Source organism: Myxocyprinus asiaticus, chromosome 10 (assembly GCF_019703515.2).
Source record: "Myxocyprinus asiaticus isolate MX2 ecotype Aquarium Trade chromosome 10, UBuf_Myxa_2, whole genome shotgun sequence".
NCBI lineage: Eukaryota > Metazoa > Chordata > Actinopteri > Cypriniformes > Catostomidae > Myxocyprinus > Myxocyprinus asiaticus.
In genome coordinates, this window is record NC_059353.1 from 29,188,997 (window position 1) to 29,210,000 (window position 21,004).

General features: G+C 36.2%; 1 protein-coding gene across 3 annotated transcripts in view; it reads right to left on the reverse strand.

Annotated features, from left to right (window-relative positions):
- The window catches only part of LOC127447116 (tyrosine-protein phosphatase non-receptor type 4-like), a 79,869-nt gene extending 58,871 nt beyond the window's left edge, over nt 1-20,998 (reverse strand). For 2 of the 3 annotated variants that reach the window (XM_051708706.1, XM_051708707.1), the window contains exon 1: nt 20,650-20,998. The gene's annotated coding sequence lies outside the window, so the exon portion shown is untranslated. Of the gene's footprint in view, nt 1-11,123; nt 11,166-20,649 lie in introns of those variants that run through there. The other variant, XM_051708709.1, reaches the window with a different exon arrangement.
- Nucleotides 20,999-21,004: the final 6 nt, after the last annotated feature.

Sequence of the window (21,004 nt, forward strand, 5' to 3'; positions counted from 1 at the left end):
GTTCGCAAAGTCCGGGAAAAAGAAAATATTGTAATTCTTCCAAGAAAGCTTTCCTTTGCTCCTCGCTTGGTGCAACATGAGATCTTTATCGGATGATCTCAAAAATTTGGCCAGAATCGATCGGGGCCTTTCTCCCTCAGCCGATCATTGAGCTCGCTCGATTTCCAGCTTGTGGCCTGTTATGTCGAGCAGACTCGGGAAAAGCTCATCTAGGAATTTCACCATATCTCTGCCCTCCTTGTGCTCAGGAATTCCAACAATTCGAATGTTATTCCTGCGGCTTCTATTCTCAAGATCTTCAATCTTTTCAAGAACACGTTCCAAATCAACTTTGGTCACGGGTGGATTAGCGGCTAATTCCCTCTCTGATGCCTCCAAATAATCAATTCGTTTTTCAACATCTGTCACTCTTGTGACTAACTCAGAGAATTTTTTTCCATCGCCATAATCGATCAACATATTACAGCGAGATCCTCCAAGTCCGCAAGTACCTTCATCAACATCAATGACATGTTGGACAGCTGACGCTGGATTCCTTCTCCCGCCGCGCCATCCAAATCGAGTCCCCGGTCCACAGGCCTGTCTGGGCTTTCATCTTGAACACGTAAGTGTCTTTTAATGTCTCCAGAGCCCGAGGATTTTGACTTATTTGCCATGTTTACCTCAAACAGCAAATGTGTAACTGGGTGTATCGAATTTCACCGGATTATATCATGAAAATAATTAAAAAAAAATTAGCAAAGTGCGCAGAGCTGTCTCTCACATGTCTGCCCTTCGCATGGCATCCCGCCCTTCCTCGGTTCTGCTACTTTTAATAGCTTTCTTGCCACAAGTAACAGTAAGCAGAACATTTTTAGAGGATGGACAAAATGTAGAGGTATACAGATAGAGCAATCAGTGTCATCACTCTTTGAACTTTTAAAACAGAATGGCTTAGTGCGGTTACAATTTCGAATTTTAGTTCATTCTTTGAATTACTGGTAAACCAATGACAGATTTTGGGGAATAATAAAAGCTTTGGCTGACCAAGAAACCCAAGTGTCCAAAAGAACTCAATTTGTTGCAAAAAAAAAAAAAAAAAAAACTTGTCTTGACAATGTACCTAGTTTGCAAAATTTACTGTAATCTTGTTTTCTAAATCTTTGCCTTGCACAAGGATAACTTTCAAAGAAAAATAATTTCAGGGTGAAAGTGTGTAAACACATTAAGAATATTATTGACACTGGTGATATGCCAGCTAGCCAGTCAGCAAATTTGGCATACCACAACATACCTGGGCACCTATAATAGGTGTAAAAAGAGGACTTTATTCTTCCTTAACATTTTTAAAGGAACCTTATTAAATATTATGCAAACAATTAGTGCCCAAGGACATGCAAGATACTTACTTAACATATAAGAACTTCAGATTTTCTGTCAGATGCAATAATATTCAATACCATTAATACTATTTACTAAAAAATAGAATACCTCAATACATCAAAATATTTTGTGTGCTATGTCAAGACAAATGAAGGGAAATATATATAAAAAAATAAAAAATAAAAAAGAGAAAAAAAAACCATTATGTTCCTAACACATGCATTTAAATGGAATAATGCCTGTGTAATATTTTCTAAGAATAATGTCATAGATTAATGGAAACTGTCATTTCATAATCAGCTACCTGATGTAGACATTTTTTAGATGATCACAAGCAAATTAGCATCAGTCGCTGGCATGTGTGAACTTGCTTTTACATGGTAATTACACCATGTATTAACCTTTAAGAGATTCACTTATCAATCTACATAATTTTCCACATTTCTCAGATTATCTAGGGAGATTTGTTGTGCTGAAAATCAGATGAATAGAGCAGTAGAGCAAATAATGTGTAAGATCAATCATGTGGAAGCGCTTTCACTGCTGCATTCTGACATGTGGGTGACAACAATCAGGACGTCAACAGAGCCACAGAGACTCCTGAACTCCTCTCATGTTCATTCATAGATCTAGTCACTCAAAGGTCACAGTGAAATATCTCTGACCTCACTTAAAGTACCTCACATGGATATATGGGCATTCAACCTCAAAGGTTTTGTGGAAATTAAAAATGGTAGATTTTGAAACACAATTTTAATGCAGACTGAGATTTTCAGATTCTTTGCAATGTTCCTATTAAAAAAATAATCTCAAAATTGTGCTGAAGGGCATTTCACATCCAAAATTTCAGAATTACACAAGAGATCACATAAAATTGCGAAATTGACAATAACTAGAATAGACTAGCTTCCCTGGAAAGCCTATGTCTAAGCTTAACAGACCTTGAGAATTAGTTAATCTTGCATCAGTTTTGCACACAGTTATGATAAAAAAATGTCTGAATTTCATTGAAGTCTCATTCTCGCACAGACATTTCTATTATGCGCATGAATGCAGTTGCGAATCAGAGGCATTTAAACTAGACTATAGGCCTATCATTAACGACAACCAGCCACAGTGAGCAAGTTTTAAGCAGTCTTAAGCACAGATGCGTATTTGATGTTTCACTTCAGTGTGTGGTGGCACATGAAAATAAGAGCTGAAGAAACATCACCTAACACTCAAAAGCAAGCTTTAAAATGAACGCGAAAAACACCAGTGGCAATTTGGAATTATTTTGGATTTGCTAGATGTTGCGTTGCTCTCAATGTAGATGGTGTTACACCCGTTATACCATGCAAGCGAGTGATGCATCAAAGTTCTCCCATTTGTAATCAACACAGACACGTGTACATAAGAGATTTACTCTGCAGTGTCGGCAGCTTATTTTTAGGGATGCACTGATATGAACATTTTGGGCCGATATTGATTTTATCAAAAAACTGTAGGTCAATAACAATAACAATATTTAGCCACTTAACTTATTTTGTCATCAGATCACTGTTTCACTTAGGAATGCTTGCAAATTGTACAAACAGGTATAAAAGCTTTTTTACTGTTCTAAAAATAATTTAAATTGAACTTTAGGATCTGTTGAACACGACAGGACAACATTTTAAAGAGAGTCAGTGAAAGATACATACAAGATAACAAGATACAAAAAAAATGACTAAATATGATAACATGATGATTGATTTAAAAAGGTTATTTTGTACTTCCATTTTGCAGTTTAAAATGCAGCATTTTAAGGTTTAGTTATGTAATATTGCAATTTCAATCTTAATTCATTCAGCATTAATGGATATCATATCGATATCTCAGAAGTCAAAGTCTGCTGGTTTCAAAGCGTTTTGAATGGTTTCCCAAGTCTATATGTAAGTGCCACTTTCACAACCGTCACATCCATGTGGCTTTTTTCCGCATTAACATGAGTTCAACCCTTCTAGATATTGTGGTTATTTTTTATTTTTTTTATTGTGCATTTGAATTCACAGAGTCTTTAGAAAGTGTGTTACTAATTAATTATAAATAAACCATTGTTTTTTTATATCAAGGTTTTCATGCTTATAACTGATATGCCGATGTTTTTTTTATTTGGTCAATAATTGGCAGATACATATCGGTCGGCAGCCAATACATTGGTGCATCCCTACTTGTTTTTTATTATATATATTATTTATTATATATAATTGGAGCAATTGGAGGGCAATACTAAAAATTAAGCGTTTTATTTTTTTCAATGATCGTGCAGCTCGTTACATGTGCACTGCAAAAAGTGAACAGTGGTGTTAAAAAAAAATACAAAGCGAACAGAAACTATTAAAGACGGATAAAGTTTACAAATGCAAGACAGATGCTATGTGCAGTGTTTAATGTCCTTGCTGTGGCATAATTCCTAACTTCAGCAGAGGAACTTAAGCAAGCAAAAAGAGAAAACTGCACCTTTAATGGTTTACAATAGTACATTCCAAAAACATCAGCTTTAAAGCATTTTAAGCACACAAACTGAGCACAAAGGTCAGCAAGCATGGCTTGCAGCCCATGTATCCTCAGTGTAGCTCAATCCCTCCTATGCAAGGTAGCCTTTACACATCCAAACTTACCAAATGAACATGCTTGAAAAGGCTGCTGTTACATTTAACATAACTCATCCTGGCCATCCACATTTATAACATAAGCAAAAATTCCTGAGCTTTGGAGTACTTAATGTTCGTATAAGACAACAATTACAGGTGAAGTCTATAATTTTGCAACAATAGCAGAACCAACATAATTGCAAAACAAGTTTCTCAAACATTCCTCTGTTGTTTGTTAAGACAGAAGTCGACACATCAGACTTCTTCAGGAAATAAATTGAGTAGCCTATATAGTCGACAGGACATTAAACTGGGAAAAAGATTTTTACCTAAGAAAATAAATCAAATAGATTTAAAGACCCAATTAAAGTTGTGTGACTTTTAGTCAATGTCTGTTATCTTTGAGACCATCTTTATACTAGTGTAGTCCTAAAGTTGACAAAATATCACTTTTAGCAGATATACACATTTAAAATGTACAGCCTTTCTCTTCAGGGAAAATGGTCCAAAACTACTGACAACTCATCTTGTACTACACATATTTTTGCCCAATCAAATGCTCTCTAGTATGAGACTGCCACCCACATGCAAGTAGCAAATCATGGTTCATGGCTGTAATACAAGTAAATTCTATTCGCTATATTTCCTTTTAAATGGGGTGATGAGCAAAGCCCCAACTTTCTGATCATTATGAAATATAACAGCACAGAAAAGCATAGCCACAAGACAACCAATATGCGTTAACCTGATTTTAGTGTGATAAAATCGATTACTAGCTTTTCTGTATAAATTATAGCCAATTTTACAACTTAGTTGCCATTAATATCGAAAACCCCTAAATTGACTGCAAAAATGGTGATTTAAACCACTTTATAGCTCAAATAATAAAGTAGATTTATCAAAAGAATTAATGTTAGTGCTTCTATAAAATTACATGCTTCACATTTCCACCTTTAAACACCCCATTCACTTCCATTGTATTTGCCTCATGTTATGCTATTTTTAAAGGAGGGACAAGTCAAAATATGTCACAAATGCTGTCAATTGAGCTTAACTTGTATTGAACCTAGAATATTTCTTTAAGCATTGTTTTCACTAGAAAATGTAAATAGTGAAGAAATACACAGAAAATGCAAATGATCAGCATGAGGTGAGGTTATTGTCACATTCACAATCTATCAGCTGCTTGCACTGTTACATTTTTGTGTGTTCTCGGGTACAAACAGCAAGACTTGGCTAAAGGCTTAACTAACAAGCTTCTTGTTTCCCATGAGCCAAGTTTGAGCCTGCAGACTGGTCTAAATCAACCAGCCTGACTCATATTCATAAAGAAACACAGTTTTGATTAAAGCTGCACATTCCGGTCAATTCTGCCCTGCTTACAGTAGCAGGTATAACTGCTGAGGGCTTGTGTGCTCTAATCATGCTGTAAATCTCTAAACACATGGGCCTTGACCATTCCGACTTCTGCATCCGGCCTCTCAGTTGAGATGCAACAACCACTCACCAGGAACCCAGATCACCATGAATAAAGGCACTACTACCACCGCAATCAATATCCTGTAAACAAATCTAGCTCACTTCATTAGAGGGAAGAATCGCTCCCCTGGGCTATAGACAGTAGAAAAGGCTAGAGCACTTTAGGAATAGACAATACAGCTGAGAAAGTTAGCTCAAGCAATATGTTTTGTATTCATCATACATCCCCAGACAAGCTACGGCCAGATCAATAGAAGCTGTGTGTTCTACACGGTCATCTTGAGCCTTGAGCTCTTTGCAGGGATGCACTGCATGCTGGAAACCCCTCATGATATTTCCTTCCATTCATCTTGCTTAGACTACAAATGACTCAGGAGACACGCATGTAACTCTGCCCATTAACCTGCGGCATCTCAATAGTTGTATGGGATGAGTCATCAAAAAATGCCAAACTGGATTAGTTCACTGTAATAATTTCATTACAAAATTCATGCTGTGAAATACAGCAAGAAGCCATCAGAGGCTGTGTAAAATCAATGTCGTGCACAGCTTTGAGGGGCTTGTTTATATAAAACAGTGGTAACAGCAATATGATAACGGACACCAACACTCAATGAAGGGTTTAATTTATTAATATAAGCATAACTACATTTGCACTTCCTGAAGGAAAACCCCAGTTCTTGCAAGCCAACAAAAGATTGCCATTTTAGGCTTTGGTTCTGTGTAAATGAAATGCCACATCAGAGCCACCTTCAACTATCGTTGCCAAGGCACTAAGTAAATATTAAGATGTCATTACTGGTTACATTGTAGATGCCAAACATACTATCAGTGCTATCTTAAATTTATTTTAAAAACTATTTGCCAAAAAAAGATAGACCTATGGTTGTAATTAAATGTGAAAAATCGCAAACACATATATATACAAGGCTATATGAAACTTACTTCAGTATGCCTGATATCAACATGCTGTGAGAGATCATGTGAAGAAAGCGCATTAAAAATTAATATAGGTACTCCACTTATCCATCCTACTTCCTCCATATTACCTTACTGTGAATGGGTGGGCCATGTTTCTGAACACAGAATAGGTGTTATGAAGGTGTAAATGTGGACAGCCATGTGTTTATATGTTTTCTGGTTTTTGCCTTCAGAAATCCTAGGATTACAGAAAGAGACAATTCTGCTGCTTATTTTCAATACATGGTCTTTTAGAATGTAAAGGATGTTTTGAAAGTTACAGTTTGTTTTCATGACACTGAACTGAAATTGTTACTTTTATGTTAGAAATGGGACCAGCACATCTAGATCAGTCAAGTTTAAAGTTAGAGAGGTTTATGGTTACAGTAGCATTGCTGAACATTGCAAAACAAACTTGAATACTGTAGTTCCTTTAAAATCACCTCCCTCCAAAGATATTTGCAACACTTATATTACTGCATTATATTACTGTAAACATATTGCATGATACAGAATTGCATAGAGGCAAAGAAGAAAAATAAGTGCACATTTAGAATAGCCTACATGCACTAATAACATAAGGCATTTTGCGAGGTGGCCAGGTGTGTTAGCATGCAGTTTGTTTAAATTCTGTTTTAGGAAAACAAGCATAGACTTTTCCTTACAGTAAGCAGCCAATGGTAGCCCACATAAACAGCGTAATGTTCTGCGAGTGTTTTTTTTGGAGGGTGGGGAGGGGAAATGCGTGTATCTCCTGACTCAGTGAGTACACATATTTTCAAACTACATCCACAGGAGGAGTGTGTAACCAGATCGTACAAGCACGATCAGCCAATCTCTTTGAAAGGGCTCGACATTTTTGCAGCCTCTGGCTACATTTGGCAGGGTAACCACAAATGCAATGACTGGAGGAAATGTAAAAAAAAAAAAAAAAGTGATTTTTCCAACCACTCTGCTTCAAAAGATTTTTTTAATGTGAACAGGGGAGAATGAAAACAACTCTGACAGTAGGATATTTTAAGGAAAAGCACTATAGGCATTATGACTTTAATTGTACAGTATCACATGCCCCAAGCCCCATTACAATCTAAACACAGAGGTTAACGATGAAAAATTCTGATATTGTGAATTCTAAAATATTAGCACAATTCCTGTTGTTATGTTTTGGCAATCTTTTGTGGATTGTTTGTTGAAATTAAAGCACATCTGCCTGCCTCCCTGTTTGTCTATCTGTATGATGATCATTAAAGCTCTCCACCCTTATGTAAAAAGTACATAGAACCATGGTATAGTAATGGTATCTGAGTCAAAACAACAGCATAAGATATGGCACTTACTTGCTCAAATGACATGTTTTCGGATATATCTGTCTTTTCCTTTCTTTCATCATTTATTTGTCCATTCACTGATAAGATTCTGTATCCATGTGTACACCAGTGCCTCGAACCACATTCATCCGCACAGAGGAGCAGAGCTGAAGCACAACTTACATCATTATAGGGGTGTAAATCGGACGTTTCATCACGATATGATCTTGAATCGATTCTCTTGGCCTGCGATCCGATAACTGCCGATACTTCAAAGTCTGTAGCGATACGATTCGATTCAGGGGCCTGCGATCGATATTCTGATATTATGTGCCTATTTTACACAATAATAAAAAATAAAAATGTTTGCCCTCAAATGCAACCAAAATATAGTTTTATTATTTTATTCAGCTCTCTGTATACACATTGGGACATCCACAACAAAATAAGGTACTTCAGATCTTGAAAAAAAATTATACAGATAAATAATATAAAAAATAAAGCCACACACAAGTGTTCATCACTCGTTTGATGACAGTTAATTTTTCAGTTTAGTCCAATTCAAAATACTTACATACTATGTCTTGTTTCCAACTATCAGTGCTATCCATGGTTTTCTTGGCTACAACTTCCACAGATGTAATGAAAAATTCTGTTACAGTTAACTGGGATAAATGTTCGTAAGTTTGTTGATGTGTAGTTGTGTAAAGTCTTATAACTGATGCTAGTGCTGGGCAGCAGGTGTTTCTCTTTTCCTCATTAGTGCTGTTCAGAATGTCGGTGTTGTCAAGATGTGTCACATGGTTGAACTTCTCCATGGTACTTTTAAATAGCAAATTCTCATGTAAAATTAAAATGGGTTGCATGATATCGATTGAAGCCCGAATTAATCGCGCATGTGAGCCGCTCTGCATTTGTCACGAGAGCTCACATTTTAAGGAGTGCCCAGTTGCTGCGCTCGCACGGATCCTGTCAATGGAGTTCGCATTTCACGGGAAGCCCGGCTGATGCGTGCACATGGATAGCAGAGCACAATTTGGATTCACAGACCCCGTGCACATCCGTGTCCCACATGAAAAGCATATTTAGCGCTAAATAAGTGTAATGAACGTAATAAGATTGCTTCATCACCTGACGTAAATGCGTATGGACATGGTTGACATGAGAGTATTAAAATAAAGGTACATCTTTAAAAAATGTCTATATCGATATTTACGTCTGTATCGATAACATTGGATCGTTGGTCATTGCATCGATCCAGATCGATGGATCGTTACACCCCTACATCATTACCATAACAATGTCCTTCCGCAAGACACATGCAGTATTATTTTTTAACCACTAGAGGGCCAAGTTACATAGTGTAGCTATAAAGTAATCCCATGAGAGCAGGTTTTTGATGACAGCAAGGCATATGAGAGCATTTCACTGTAATTAAAAGGCTGTTGTCAATTCAGCTTCAAACAACAGAAACTTCTGTTTCTTCAGTTTTCAAAACAAAAGCTTCCACCAAAATTTGTTTGAAAAAAGGCTTGAAGGTTTACCAGGACTGCATAGTAATAATAAAGAAATAAATTACCATTAAATAATAATAATCATAATAATCATAATTATTATGATTATTATTTATAATAGTAATAATAATTATTATTATTATTATTGCAATAATATATTTCCATAATAATTCTTAACATTATTATTATTGCAATAATATAATCAAGTTGACAGGGTTTCAAAAAAATAATGTTGAAAAGTGAACTGACCCTTTCACAAATTAGGCAACATTATTTTTTTTTTTACAAAGCAGACAGATGCAATTTGATTGTGATGCTTTCCCCAATTCCCTCTGTTTCACTGTTTTATTTATTTAGTTTGGTTCTGTTTAGAGGACACAAGTGTGAAAACCCTTTCTAGAACATTATTTCTAGTCACCAGAAAAGCATGGGCAAAACATGGTTTAATCTTGGTTAAAAGGAATCACACATATTTTTTGTTTTATGTTTATCATATCGCAGTTCAAATCGCAATTTTTTTCAAAATAATCGCAATTTGTTTGTCTGTCCAAATTGTTCAGCCTTACAACATATAACTCCAAGGTACTTAAAAGATTACTAAAATTGTACTAATTACTATTAGATTACTAATATTTTTTCTAGAAAAATGGTCTGCATCATATGCGCATGTGCCTGGGATTCAATGCACTGAAGAATATCACAAAGCAGTCATAATGTGCATGCACTGCACGAGTCCATATGCGCTTGTGGTCAATAAAATGTACTTTGAAAGGCTAGAGCGCTCGACCGTACGCAAGACGAAAGAGCATGTGGAAAACTAAATGTACCCTTGCCTTTAACCTGACCTCAGCTGATGTAGCCAAGCATGCCTTATTTACTGCGGTTACAGCTAGAAACATCTGGACCAGTGGACACATCAAAATAGGCTCATTCTAAACTAGAAAGGGCTTACATAAAGGTGGAATGAACAAGCCCAATGCCTCAACAAAAGCAGTTCTGCTAAGTATTGTTGTCTCCAGCATGTGATTGGTGCTTTCCATCACAGTGCCATATCAGCGTGACTGTTGTCTCATTGTTATGAGATTCCTCTGCAGTTAAGGAAGTCAGGTGATCGCATTTGAAGTCAGTTTGCCTTAATTAAAATTAACTACAATTTATGAAACCCCAAAAAGCAAATACATGATTTCCCTTCGTAACTCTGTAATTAAAATCAGTTTCCAGTTAGAAGAAAGTCTGTACAACTTAACTTGTAAAGAATTACATCAAACATCTCATATTAAAAAATGTCAAAAAGCCAACACTTTATTTAATCCTTTCACTCACTCTTTATGAATACTTAGGCCCATTCTTTCTAAACCTTAGAAAACAAAATCACTGATGAAATGTTACAGTTCTTCCTAAATAGAACTTAAGAAAACTATTTTAATAGTTTGAGTAGCCTTTTATGTGGTTCTTTTAAATACAGATATTTTTGGTTATATAAGGAGAGGCTATTAGTTTTCTAAGCAATGCTCTGACAACCACATTTTCTTCAGTAAATGTAAAAATGTAGTTGTCAAATGCAATTTAGATTTTCACTGTCTTTGAGCAAAATAATAAACACTTGTTTTGAGAAGGTCCTGCTTATATACAACACTGAAATGTATATACTTTTTGCATAAAATTTTCAGAAAAAACACAAAGTATCCTCTTATGGCCTGACTGTATATGGCACAAAAGGACTAACTTTTAATAATCATATTTACTTGCTGGAGCATGGTGGAAGATTTAGCAAAAGGCAGAAATCAGAAAATGATAATAAGCATAATGTAGCATAAAACATCAGCTACAGTATAGTATAATTATACCTAGTTATATGCACACACAAACAAACACATAAAGCTTACCTCAGAAGCAACAGATAGGAGAATATTGTTAATGTCCATTGAAAATCTACCATAAAAAAGTCATCCAATCACAGAAGACAGGCTGTAAAGTAAAAGCGAAAATACAGAAAAGTACACTTCCGTGTAGTGGAATTTTTCCAAAAAAAGTCCTCTTCCTCTTTCCTCCAAAACATGAGAACTTTACTCATTAATACTTAAAACATCTCATTGTCTCTTTGAGATGTGTCATGAGTCTTGCATTAAAAATTGAGGGATAAAAGGAGGCCGTCTATTTTTGTCTGTGTGTGCTTAGTTGAAGACATGCAAGAGAAGCCAATGAAGTTCAGTAGGGATTATTTTTAAGATGGCATCCCAGTTTTGAACATAAATAAACCTCTATCAATCCTTTCTTTTGGTCCAGAAGTCACTTTCTAATCCCACTAAGAACTAGTCTGATTTGTCTTTCATAATGCAATCTTTTATAATACAAGCAAGTTCAGCTTTGTGCTTTTTTGTACCCCTGAATTATTTACATTGCCTAAAAAAGAACTTGGATAAAAAGAGGCTAATGTATGACATTATTTTGGCTTTTGCATTCTTTTTAAGCTTTAAGCTTCAGTCCCCTAGAGCATTACATTACTAAAGATTTCATGTTGTGTTTCACACACACAAAAAAAGGTCAGGTTTGGAATGCAAGAAGGTGAGTAAATGAATATTTCCTTTTTGAGTGAACTATGAATAACTTTATGGCAGGATGATGCTACATAATTGCTCAGGGAAAAAAAAAAAAAAAAACATTCAATGGTCTCTCCCCCTCACCACTATATCTATAATACAGCTGAAGTCAGAGTTTACATACACCTTAGCCAAATACATTTAAACTCAGCTTTTCACAATTCCTGACATTTAATTGTACAAAACATTCCCTGTTTATGTCAGTTAGGATCACTACTTTATTTTAAGAATGTGAAATGTCAGAATAATAGTAGAGAGAATTATTTATTTCAGCTTTTATTACTTTCATCACATTCCCAGTGGGTCAGTAGTTTACATACACTTTGTTTGTATTTGGTAGCATTGCCTTTAAATTGTTTAACTTGGGTCAAACATTTTGGGCAGCCTTCCAAAAGCTTCTCACAATACATTGCTGGAATTTTGGCCCATTCCTCCAGAAAGAACTGGATTAACTGAGTCGGGGTTGTAAGCCTCCTTGCTCGCACACACTTTTTCAGTTCTGCCCACAAATTTTCTATCGGACTGAGGTCAGGGCTTTGTGATGGCCACTCCAATACCTTGACTTTGTTGTCCTTAAGCCATTTTGCCACAATTTTGGAGGTATGCTTGGGGTCATTGTCCATTTGGAAAACCCATTAGCAACCGAGCTTTAACTTCCTGGCTGATGTCTTGAGATGTTGCTTCAATATATACACATAATTTTCCTTCCTCATGATGCCATCTACTTTGTGAAGTGCACCAGTCCCTCCTGCAGCAAAGCACCCCCACAACATGATGCTGCCACCCCCATGCTTCACAGTTGGGATGGTGATCTTCGGCTTGCAAGCCTCACCCTTCTTCCTCCAAACAATGGTTATTATTGCCAAACAGTTCAATTTTTGTTTCATCAGACCAGAGGACATTTCTCCAAAAAGTAAGATGTGCACTTGCAAACTGTAGTCTGGCTTTTTTATGGCGATTTTGGAGCAGTGGCTTCTTCCTTGCTGAAGGCTGCTCAGGTTATGTCGATATAGGACTTGTTTTACTGTGGATATAGATACTAATCTACCTGTTTCCTCCAGCATCTTAACAAGGTTCTTTGCTGTTGTTCTGGGATTGATTTGCACTTTTCACACCAAACTACGTTCATCTCTAGGAGACAGAATGCGTCTCCTTCCTGATCGGTATGATGGCTGCGTGGTCCCATGGTATTTATACTTGCGTACTATTGTTTGTACAGATGAACGTGGTACCTTCAGGCGTTTGGAAATTGCTCCCAAGGATGAACCAGACTTGTTGGGGTCCACAATTTGTTTTCTGAGGTCTTGGCTGATTTCTTTTGATTTTCTTATGACGTCAAGCAAAGAGGCACTGAGTTTGAAGGTTGGCCTTAAAATACATCCACAGGTACAGCTCCAATCGACTCCAATTAGCCTATCATAAGCTAATTGGCTAATTGCCAAAAGGCTTGACATGCTTAAAGGCACAGTTAACTTAGTGAATGTAAACTTCTGACCCACTGGAATTGTGATAGTCAATTAAAAGTGAAACAATCTGTCTGTTAACAATTGTTGGAAAAATTACTTGTGTCATGCACAAAGTAGATGTACTAAAAGACTTGCCACAACAATAGTTTGCTAATATGAAATCTGTGGAGTGGTTAAAAAATGTGTTTTAATGACTTCAACCTAAGTGTATGTAAACTTCTGACTTCAACTGTAAATGTCAAATATAAATCCAAGAGTTAAATGTTTAATTTCTAGTCCACAGAGAGATATAAATCTCCAAATAAATAGGAACTCATGATATCCCCCTTTTCCCTTTAGTTTTGGCACACTTACCACAAAAATGTGACGCTCTCATTTCCTCAGGGTCTAATGCTTGTTTGGTGACAACAGAAGGAAGCTACGCTTAGCTTTATAATTAACACAATCTATTATGTGGATTTGAAAGAATATACTATTACAGCATCTATTTTAAAAAAAAAAAAAATGGAAATGAAAAATCATGAATGAATCCTCTCTCTCCAAAACAACACTTTGCAAAATATAAAACATACTGTAGAAAAAAACAATTGAAGAAGCGATTCTGTGACAGATGGATTGTACACACAGCTGTGTTTTGCTTCAGTGATATCTATCAAACACATGTGTTGTGGCTGGCAATCTGTTATGGATTGCCACATGAGCAGTCATTGCAACAGTGCTGACAGAATACGGTCTATTCATGATAGCATGGCCAGTCATCTGCCTCGTACCTTCTCAGACAGGAAGTTTTTATTGGAAAGAACAAGCAGAGAAAACCTGTCAAAACAACATTTCCTGTAGGCACGTCTCCTTGTGACTCAGATCAGAGAAGACAGCAGCACACCCTTAATCTGAAAGTAGAGGGTATGATGCATGCATAGATGATCTAATGATAGTTCCCGAGAGCCCTTTTAAATCTATTCGGGAGTTTCACATGTGGCCAAAAAATGTCAGTGTCTTTTGGCTGATGTATGAAAAGCAACAGCTTTGGTCAGTTTGAACAAAGTGTTTCAGTCAAGGTGTTCAAAAGATTGATAAATCCATTAAAAGTTCTCTATAGTCTCTACAATTCAGAGTTCTCTGTGATCTCTCTTTTATTTGCATTAAACCAAACAAGATATTTTTACAAAGAGATTATTAGTTAAACCAAAAGTAGCACCACTTCAAATATTATCAAGAGAACTTCAAGTTAAGCTTTATCGACAGCATTTGTGGCAAAATGTTGATTATGACAAAAATTTATTTAGACTCATCCCTCTTTTTCTTTTATAAAAAAGTTTACAAAAAAAAAAAAAAATCTGGGGTCCAGTGAGGCACTTACAATGGAAGTGAATGGGACCAATCCATAAACGTTAAAATACTATTTCAAAAGTTTATCCACAAGTATGTGTGTAAAAATGATTTTAGTGTGATAAAATCACTTACTAACCTTTTCTTTGTAAAATTATAGCCAATTTTACAACTTTGTTGCCATGACAATGTACTGCCGTAAACCCTAAAACGAAGATTTAAACACATTTACAGCTCAAATAATACATAAGTTTTAACAGAAGAATTAATGTAATTGCTTTTATAAAATTATAAGCTTATTTTCTTTTCATTTCTGCCAAGAAACCCTCCAAAAATTGGCCCCATTCACTTCCACTGAAAGTGCCTCACTGTCACTTCGATTTTTACTACTTTTTTTTTTTTAAAAGAGGGATGAGTTGAAATTATTTGGTAACACTTTCTATGAAGTCCATATTTATAATGCATTGTAAAGGTATTATACATGCATTAGAGCTGCATGATTAATCATGATCTCGATTCAGACACCCACGCAATCTCATTTCTAAATGACAACGATTCTGCAATGTATATTAACGTTCCAGTGGCATGCCTTTGTAAGGCGGTCAAACTTAAATTAAAATTCACTTCAAGACGCGTTTTTAAATGTTGATAAACTTTATATGGCATCTACAAAACACAGAGCTCCTGCATGAGACACTGAATAATCTAAAACACAACGGCCAAAGACGTTTGTCCAGTACAGTGCTTTACAAACTGCAGGGTGTAGCCATGATTAGCTAGGAGTATAACAATCTCTGTTCAATATTTTAATAGCCACCGCTGCTACAAAAATACCGGCATTACCCAGATCTGACTAAATTCTCTACCCGTGTGCTGTTTGATCGCAGCCGGTCACTTTTAAACACTCACATGCGTGTGTCTGCCCATGCACTTGTGTCTTGTGATGAATGCAGCGCTCCTGTACGAGACTCTGCACTGTTTTTAATCAAAATACCCCTCTTTAGGTGATATTAATGTAAACACAGCTGTTAATGAATTACCAGTGTAAACAGACAGGATTAAATCTGCGCTGTCTTGATGAGATATTAAAGCAAACACAGCCATTAATGTATAAGCAGAAGGGACAAATTCTTCAAAATGTTAGATCTGTGTGATGTCTAAATGTATATAAGCTGCATGCTGTCTGTTACAGGTATTTAGGCATTCTTACTGCATCAAATCAGTATTAATGTAGATCTAATAATGACAGTAAAGAGTGTCAAATATTTAAGTAGTTTCATTTTGCATTAAATTACTTTTTTATGTTTTTACATTATAATTTTTTTCATGTTTAATTACTGTTGCTGAAAGATTGTTTAATCTGTTCTCTATTTAATTACTGACTCCTGAATAATTCCTTTAAAAGTTTGATTTTTACAAGAGATACTGAAGGCCACATTGTTTTAATTTAAATGGTTAATATATAAGCAAATACGTTATGGTTCAAATGCAATTGCTGTGATTGGTGGTTATGTGACCAACATTAAACTGATTTAAATTGGGATCCCCACAGAATAGCGCTGAGATGATTGACTGATGAGATATTGAGAGCACCTGGACAGTATGTTTGATTGACACCGCAAGTGAGCATACTGAAGGGAGTAATGCTGAAAGTGCTCATGATCGCTCACAGTATCGCTCAACACAACGTCTGATTGTCACAACTCGCGTTACGTCACGTATACTCAGATTTGTATACGTATGTTTATTTGTTTTTTAATTCGTTTTTATACCCGTTTGCAGTCTCTGTATCCTCTCCATACTCACAGTGCAGTGAGTCAGAATTATTACCGTAATGACTCTAGAAAATGGGCAACTTAATATTCATACATGTGTAATTCTTACACATTTTTAAAAACAAACCTGCATATTCATCTGAATAACAGCATGTCTGAAAGTTTAAATTCATGAATATTTAGAATTGCCAACAATTCACCCTCCAGAGGCCACACTGTCCTGCATCAAGGGCTGAGAAAGCACTCATTCATTAAAGTAGCAGTGTATGCATGATTCCCTGCATGCTGCAAAAAAGATCGGCCCTGATTCTAGGCAAGATCGGGCGATCCCCGATCACAGACTTAAGATGAAGATTGGGCGATTTATATCGGTGGTCAATCGATCTGTGCACCCCTAACTGCATTCGCAATACATACACTGCATATTCACTTATAATACACCTTAAAATAAGTCATACCTTTTCATAAATAATTATAACTTTTATAGAGAGATGTGAAAAATTATTTAACCCCTTCCTGATTTCTATTTTTGTGTATTTTTCATACAACATTTTTTTAGATCTTCAAATGAGATATAACATAAACAAAGGCAACCTGAGTAAACAAAAAAAATTTACAGTTTATATATATATATTTTTTTTTTTTTTTTTTTTTTTTGAAGCAAAAAAGAGATCCAACACCTTTATCACCCATGTGAAAAAGAATTGCCTCCTTAAACTTAATAGCTGGTTGTGCCACCTATTGCAGCAACAACTGCAACGAAATACTTCCAATAACTGGAGATCGGTCTTTCACAACGCTGTGGTGGAATTTTGGCCCACTCTTCTTTGCAGAACTGCTTTAGTTCAGCCACATTGGAGGGTTTTCGAGTATGAACTGCCCGTTTAAGGTTCTGCCACAGCATCTCAGTCAGGTTTAAGTCAGGACTTTGACTAGGCCACTCCAAAACTTTAATTTAGCTTCTTTTGAGACATTCAGAGGTGGACTTACTCCTATGATTTGGACCATTGTCTTGCTGCATAATCCAGTTGCGCTTGAGCTTCAACTCACGGACTGATGACCGGACGTTCTCCTTTAGGATTTTCTGATAGGGAGCAGAATTCATGTTTCCCTCAATTATTCCAAGTCGTCCTGGCCCTAAAGCAGCAAAGCATCCACACACCATCACACTACCACTAACATGCTTGACCGTAGGTATGATGTTCTTTTTGTGTAATTCTGTGTTTGATTTACGCCAGATGTAACAGGACCTCTATCTTCCAAACAGTTCCACTTTTGACTCATCAGTCCACAGAATATTCACCCAAAAGCCTTGAAGATCATCTTTTGACAAAATTCAGACAAGCCTTAATGTTCTTCTGGGTTAGCAGTGGTTTTTGCCTTGCCACTCTTCCATGGATGCCATTTTTGGCAAATGTCTTTCTGATAGTGGAGTCATGAACAGTTACCTTTATTGACGCGAGAGAGGCCTGCAGTTCCCTCTATGTTGTCCTTGGCTTTTTTGTGACTTCCTGGATGAGTCGTTGCTGTGCTCTTGGAGGAATTTTGGAAGGTCGGCCACTTCTGGGAAGGTTCACTGCTGTGCCAAGTTTTCTCCATTTGAAGATAATGGCTCTCACTTTGGTTCTTTGGAGTCCCAGAGCCTTTGAAATAGCTTTGTAACCCTTTCCAGACTGATGTATTTCAGTCACCTTTTTCCTTATCATTTCTGGAATTTCTTTCGACCTTGGCATAGTGTGCTATTGCGTGAGACCTATTAGCCAACTTCATGCTGCTGAAAAAATTATATTTAGATTGATTTGATTGAACAGGGCTGGCAGTAATCAGGCCTGGGCGTGTCTAGTCCAGCTGAACCCCATTATGAAGGCAGTTATATAGATTTGGGGATTTAGTAACTGAGGGGGCATATACTTTTTCAAACAGACCCAACTGGTATTGGATAACTTTTTTGCTTCAATAAATAAAAACTGTATTTTGTGTTTACTTAGATTGCCTTTGTTTTATGTTAGATTTTGTTTGAATTTTTGAAACAGTTCAGTATACACAAAAATAGAAGAAATCAGGATGGGGGCAAATACTTGCTTATACTTAGAGTATAATGCAATATAACAGAAGCAACATCCAATTTTAATGCAGCAGAAGCTAATGAAGTTAAATAAGTGCTGTCATGCAAAAGCAGCATAGTGTAAACAGTCAAACGGCTTCATGACGTGATCATATTATAAGTGATCTTTGCCTGCTTTAAGTTACAAAAGCAATATCTTCTTATAAACAGTTGTAACATAAACTTGTAACATCCAATGCATTACAAGTCAAACTTACACAATTGAAGTTATTTATAAAATAAGTCACCAAATAAGATGCACAAACATTAAAGTTTATTTAATAGAGTCCAGTATAGAATCAGTTTATATATATATATATATATATATATATATATATATATATATATATATATATATATTTCTTTATTTTTTATTTTCTTGGGTGTAAAGATTGGCTACATGTGTCATCACCATACATATTTTGTTTCCTTGAGAGAGAGTTTCTGATATATTTTAACCTAGTAGCACAAGTGTTTTTCATAATATCTCAATTTACATTGAATGTGTGTTATTATGTGTGCATGTGTAATGTATATAACTTCCAGCATTTCTTGTAATGTTTTATAACCACTTAAAAATATCTAATGAATGTTTATATGAAGACATTGCTTTTGTCAACTGTCAATATATTTCTGATGTCTGGACTCTTTTTACAGGGGTCTATGATTATTCATAAAAATGTGCTGTTAATGAGTGTTTTATATATGAATTTACATTTCACATTTTCACTGCAAATGTCACATCCATAATGCTGGAATAACACAGCTTGTAAAGAAATAATAGCTTAATCTGGGAGTACATGGTGCTAAGATCTCCTAAAACCTCCACATAATGAGGTGCTTAACTTGGCCATGGGTTGCAGTCAGGAGGTCGAAACTTACACTGCAATGTGCTAGGTCAGGCAATGTGGTTTCCCATGTTGAGATGGGCAGGTGCTGCCACTTCCAACTGTCTGGACACCTGCCTCCTGTTACCCCCTCTTCAAAACCCCCAATTCAGCTCTACATGGCCTTGGCTCAGGTGCACAGAAATGCTTGCCAGAGCCCTCGCTCCAGGCCTCGCTGCCCTAAACAGCTGATACCCTAAAATCATAAGAGCTGCTGCTGCATACAATACTCTCCCAATGGCATTACCAACACAAATCCCAAAGAACCTGAATCACTAAAAACCAGGCATTGATGGAGACTTTTGACAAACAAAAGGCAGGTCATTCAACAGAGATCACAATAAACGACTAAATAATTGTACTGTGCCATTCACACACTATAAATTATTTACAATATACCAGCACTAATTATTGTGTGCCCTATCTTATTTATTTATTTTCTGTACATAATACAAATTATATAAATGTGTACTGTATATAGTATCTTGGACATTGTATGTTGTATTTGTATATTGGGTAAACATATGGCAGGTCCAGTATATGTATACTGTCTCTATTTCTCTCTCTCGTATATATATATATATATATATATATATATATATATATATATGCCTCCGTGAAGTGTATAAGAATATTAATACTGAATTCCGAACTGCTGTTGTTTTGCCTCCTGTTTTACCTGTACTTATGACGTCACAACGATTGAGTCACATGTCTCGTGCCTCGTCACACCGAGGAAAACCCTGACAAAAGCGATACGTCATGGAGATGTAGACAGCCAATGGCAAAAAATAAATAAATGACTGACCACATAAACTCGCCACTGGCTTTCAATGTAGTGTTTGTTTTCCAATGATCCAGATCATCAGTGTGTTGACTGTTAAAGAGTGCAGTTAATATCATCATAATCCATTTAAAGGAAATAAATCATCAAAGCACTATTGTATTGGTTAAATGCTGTCCTCCAGAGCATTACAAACTCCAACAAATTCAAATCTGTCTGTAATGTTTTCAACTACACAGAAAGAGCAGGCTACAGTTCAACCTCACACACTAAAATGTACAAAGAAAATGCAATACAATTATATTTCTGTTATTAAAAAATTTCCTGAATGCAAAAATTTTTTTAAAAAAAATTACAACATAGAAAATAATCATTAAATTTACTTTAATCCATGTCCAAGCTGTCAGCATTTCAGTGTATAAATTCCCCAAAAGAAAGCAAAAGCTAAGAGACAGACCGAATCTTACCGTCATAAACTGCTCCAGAGGTGTCCAGTTTTATGGGTAAACGTTATTTCTTCACAGACCCGAGGCAAAGGTGCTGAGAGCCCCCGCTCAGAGCAGCAGAAGCAGCCTCATACTGACCCACTCCAGCCCAGCACACACATTCAACTCAACGGGGCCTCCGGGTTCCAATAATCCACACATAAACTCAATCCCTGAATCCCAGTAAGCGACGACACTTAAAAATCCAGTGAATGGATCACTAGGGCGACGGAAAAGCTTTTGCTGGAGAAAAAAAACGCATTTCCCTCTCCGTATATCGGCTCATCAGGATCGGTGACTTCTTCAGCTGTCTCCGCTCACGGCGCTGTTATGTATC